This window comes from Elephantulus edwardii, unplaced genomic scaffold, assembly GCF_000299155.1.
Source record: "Elephantulus edwardii isolate Elephantulus edwardi_28Jun2011 unplaced genomic scaffold, EleEdw1.0 scaffold00289, whole genome shotgun sequence".
NCBI lineage: Eukaryota > Metazoa > Chordata > Mammalia > Macroscelidea > Macroscelididae > Elephantulus > Elephantulus edwardii.
In genome coordinates, this window is record NW_006400039.1 from 2,250,936 (window position 1) to 2,256,056 (window position 5,121).

Below are 5,121 nucleotides of genomic sequence, written 5' to 3' on the forward strand. Positions count from 1 at the left end.
CAGTTTAAAGACTAAGGTGTGCCTGATTCAAGCCATGGTCTTTTAAATTACCTGCTACGCATCTGAGAGAGAGTCAATAAAGATAACAGAAGAACGGATGCCTTTGGGTTGGGGTGCTGCGGAAGAGCAGTAAATATCCTTCAGATTGCCAAGGGAGCAAACAGGTGTCGGCGAGGATGCAGCCCACGTGCTCTCTCGCAGGAAGCATGGTGAAGCTTCCTTTAAGGTTGACATGAAAGCTATTCCATTTTGCCCACCTTTCTGATACCACCTGAAAACATCTGTGTGTTCCAGGAAATAGTAAATAATGTGATGAATGTTAACCTGTAGCGGAAACCGGTCCCAGGTCCTTCACGCTGCTGTGACCTTCCACGCTCCCCACCGGCCAGTGCAGAACGGGTGAACACCCTTCTATTGTTTCTGTTCAGTGCTGACGTCTCACTAAAGAGCTCATTCTAAATAAAGCTGTGCACTCAGCGACTGCTGCTGCTTCTGGTGAGTTCAGACCTTTCGCATCTCACACACACTGCGTCTCACGCACGCTGGGTGTGCTGTTAGGAGGGGCCAGTCCTTGGGAAAGGACCACATGCTGGTCAGAGAAGGAGGGGAAGGTCCTCAACGAGATGGACTGACAGTGCCTGGACAATGGGCTCTCGCGTGGCACAGGTGAGGAGGTGGCACCGGCCGCTATGAATCAGTCAGAACTGAATGACAACAAAATAGGTATTTCAGTAAGTTTCCCTGAACATCCTCACAAGGTGTCAGAATTTAGAAAGAAATCTGCTCTCTTATAGGAAAGAGCCATTAATATCAAGGTCATTTTCATTAAACCTCGAATCCAGAAAATTGCCTTGTTTCCCAAGACTGGGAAACCCACAAATAAAAAAGGGGGGGTTGCACCACACCAGAAAGCAACAGAAAGTGAATGTTTCTTTAACAATATTTTAAAGGAGAGAAGAGTCTTGTTTGTCCGGAAGACTTCCTTAGCACACCAGGTCCTTTAACTGTGCCCATCTGCTTTTCTCACACTGCACGCCAACCCCTTCTGTTAGCACAGCAACAAGACCTCAGAGACTTTCTCAAATTGACCTTTTCAATGAAGAAGGAGGAAAACTTGAACTGAATTCCTACTAGGTTTCCTCTGAATCACCGACTTTCTTATTTTTCCATTTCCTTTCCCTCTTCAAACAGTGTGCTAAATGAAAGTATTTTCCCCGGAGATTGTGGAGGTCAAGAATGGCAACATTCAGCTATTGTAGGCCTCATAAGACCCAGGAACATACCTTGTTAGGGTCAAAATAAGCTAACAGTAGAAAGAATGGTAGGTGGCTACCAAAATCCAGGTGAAGGGTGGGGAGCAAACAAATGAAGCTCAGGTCAGGAGACATCAGAGGCCAGGGTCAAAGGACATGGCAAGAACCAGGGAGCAGACGGCAGGGACATAAAGGCCTCACTCCTACAGGCTGTCCCCCTACCCACCTTGGCGCAACCTGATTCATGTTTTAGGTGCAAAGTGAAATCGAGAACAGTGGACCAGAACGGCCTACCGCCTTCTGAACTCTGCGACATCACCCCACTGGGCCAGACTCAAGCCCAGACACGCCTTGTATATTAACCTACGGCGTCTCTCTCTATCTTACATTCAGAAAAGCGGTAAGTCCTGCTCTCTGGGACCTGTGTTTTTCAAACACAAAGTCTTTACTCTCCGTTCACTGCCATCTCATTGCTTTCCTCTCAGTTGCGTCTTGTGCCTAGTTAGGATTTGTGCAGGAGAACGGCCTAAAAGAGGCTGGGCCCGGCTGAGATTAGGGGATTTGGACACAGCCAACCCTGCTGTTGTCCCTGACCTGGTTCAGAGACGTTACACGTGTAGCCTAGGCAGGTGGATTGACACATGACTGTAAGAAACGGCTCGGGCATGTAGGCATCACAGTGACTTGTGCACAACCTTCTAGAGATGTCTTCTAGAAAGGGTTTTGTCACGACCAAGCACCTCACCTACCGGCTGCTAACTCGAACGTCACACACGCGTTTCTGACATTTCCTCAAGCGTGCATATGCTCAGCCACCTTGGTCTGGGAATACTACCCCCAAGGCTCAGAAAGGACTTCCAACAGGAGCCAATATGGAGACTCTTCCCAAAGAGACCGTTCCCAGATGATCCCCTCCGCCATGAATTCTGTGGGCAGGTGCCATGTGCTCAAGCCTTTGAACAACAGATATGAATCTTACTGTATTCGTCCATCTCTTTGTGTCAGCCCATCTCACTGAGGGTCTTCCTGTCTCCCTGCCCGTCTACCAACCTTGTATGATGTCTTTTTACAAGGACTGACCTTGCCTCACAATATGCCAAAGTATGTGAGACAAAGTTTCACCATCTCTGCCTCCAAGGAGGCTGTAAGGACCACCCTGATTGCATTTCTTCAAAGACAGACTTGGGGACACAACAGCAGCCCCTCCATGCTGGCGGTGACTGTGACCCCTCCACAGGTGTCCAGCAGGAGTGCAGCGGGGCGGGCTGCTGTCCCCAGGTGAGTAGGAGCTGAGCCTGTGCCTGTGGCATCTCTCTCCCGCGGTCAACCAGCACGAGACGACACCTCACTCCTGGAGCCCCTCCGACAAGCACAACTAGCTGGGACTCTCCCAGGGACACGTCTGCATTCACTCTAGAGGCCATGGCAAAAATCGCAAAGACATGGCTTCAGTGAGTGCCACCCACCCCACACCTGCTGCCTGTAGCATTTGTTACTTTCAGGTAAAGACTGTCAGTAAAGGAAGAGATGGGTCTATGGGAATAGGCCTCTGAGCTCAAGGCATCAACAACAGACTTCCTGGTTGGGATCAGCAGTCCTCTGGTTACCACGGCAACACCAGACATCCCTTCTGCTTCTCAGGAACTGGCCAACAGTATGGGCCCACATTTACCATAGGTGATGCGACAGCCTGCTGTGTCAACCACATCAATGACACCAGCTTTTACAGCAACAATGGCCACAGCCTAGGTACAGCCTTCACAGACCTCCTGGCCAACCTGAACTCCATTGTAGGCCCGCAGGCACTCGTAGTGGTCATGGGTGCCAATTATGGACAGCAACCCTGCCTGTCTGCCATTAAGGACTACATGTGGGAGTGGCGTGCTGAGGTCCAGGGTACTGTCCACTGCTTTCCCATCAGTGCCCGGCTTGAGGAGGAGGAACAGTCAGTGCTGCAGAACACGGGCTCATCTTACCTGGGCATCATGGGTATTGTGCCACCATCACAGCTTGTGCCTGAATGACTGAAACCCCAATAGGAAGGACAGACGTCCAGAAAGAACAGACAAAAGATGCAGAAGCTGGTGCTGGAGGGCTGTGGGCTCCCACACTGAGGCCCCACAGCACTGATACCCAGGGCTGCTGGGGCATAGCCCTGACCTGCTCTTCACATTTAACGACAGTGGATGGTGCTGGGGACAGAGTATTCCCCAACAGTGTGCTGGAGAGCATGTCCGCATGGACGGTCAATAGCATTTACAAGCACGAGGACCTGCAGACAGACGAGGCCAGCACACCTGATGGGCACCCTCGGTGGCAGCTCTGTGGAGGCACCAGGCTGCCACACGGAGGATTCTTCTCTTTGGCTGTGAGTTGCTGGGCCGGAAGTATGGCAAGAATTTGGCCCACACGGAGGTGTTGCAGGATGCCTTCAGCCTGCTGACGTACTTGGACCCCTGCAGCCGCCCCACTGGCCAGCAGCTCAATCCATCCAAAAGGAGCCAGTGTGCGCTGCCCTGAACAGTGTCATTTGAGTCTCAAAACCTGCCAAAGAAGCCCTCTCTGACGCTTGCTGGGCCAGGCCTCCGACTGTCCGTGACTCTCGGCTGGAGCGGGCCTGCGACCCTGCTCCTTTGCCAGAGCTAATGACTATTGGCGCAGCTGACCATGCGGGCTGCTCCGCCAGGCTTTCCCTCAGCCCCCTGGCGGGAGCAGCTCTGACCCCACAGGCACCTGGTATGGAAACCTGGCAGCCATAGGCAGAGTCCACCTGTGCCTCACCTGCCTGGCCTTCCTCCTCTCCTCTCCTCTCCCTCCTCCTCCTCTTCTCTCTACTCCCCCCTCCCTCCTCTTCCTCCCCTCCCTCCTCTTCCTCCTCCCTCCTCTTTCAGTCTCGCTCTCTTCCATGTGCAGCGGCCTATGACACAGTGTTGAGTGGTCATGTTCATGTGACGTCTTCTCCTCTGACTGGGGCAGGGGTGGTTTTGAAGGGAGGTTGGGGTTTCTTAATCTTTTCCCCCCCTTCTGACTGAGCCACCAGTATTTATCTCTGGAGAGTTTGTGCTGAGCTGGTTTCTGCTAATTTAGTGATGAAGTCTATCCAAGTTCGTGATAGCTTATTATTTTCATAATTTAAAAAATGAGATAATACATATTAAGAAAAACAACCCACAGTATTTACCACAGTGTTAGTAGCCCAGCACCTTGTGGGTGAGAGCTGTCCAGACACTATCTGTTTTTATTCAAGTCCCATTCATTAAAAAAGAATCCTCTCTGCATGTGCTTGTTGGCCACCTGAATGTCTTCTTTGGTGAAATGTCTGTTCATATCCTGTGTCTACTTTTCATTTGGGTTATTTATCTTGTTGTGGTGCTTGAGTGTTTTGTAAATTCTAGATATAAGTCCCTGATCTGACATGTCATTACCAAATACTTTTTCCCAGTCTATGGCTTTCATTTTTACCCTGTTGGAGAAGTTTTTGGATGTACACAGGGATTTGATTCTGCATTGAAACAGCGGAGGGAGAGAACAGATTAAAAGGGACACGTGATTAGGTATTATTGTCATGACAGGAGTCCAGAGCGAAGGCTGTATAGTGGACCTGGGGGGAGGGATTGTAAAACAATGAAAGAATTTTTCTTTTACTTTTCCAAGAGGGTAGTATGCTGGGGGGAGGATTGGGAGGGGAGAAAAGTGCAACAATGAATGAATGGAAATCCAAAGTATCTGTAAATTTTCATTGAAATTAATAATGTTGTTGTTGTTATGTGCCGTCGAGTCGTTTGTGACTCATAGCAACCCTATGTACAACAGCCCTAAACCCTGCTCTATCCCGTGCCAATCTCATTGCCTCTGACACACCCATCCC

The 5,121-nt window shown here is 50.3% G+C and overlaps 1 pseudogene; it reads left to right on the top strand.

Moving 5' to 3' along the window:
* Positions 1 to 2,172: 2,172 nt before the first annotated feature.
* Positions 2,173 to 3,918, top strand: LOC102861438 (annotated as a pseudogene).
* Positions 3,919 to 5,121: the final 1,203 nt, after the last annotated feature.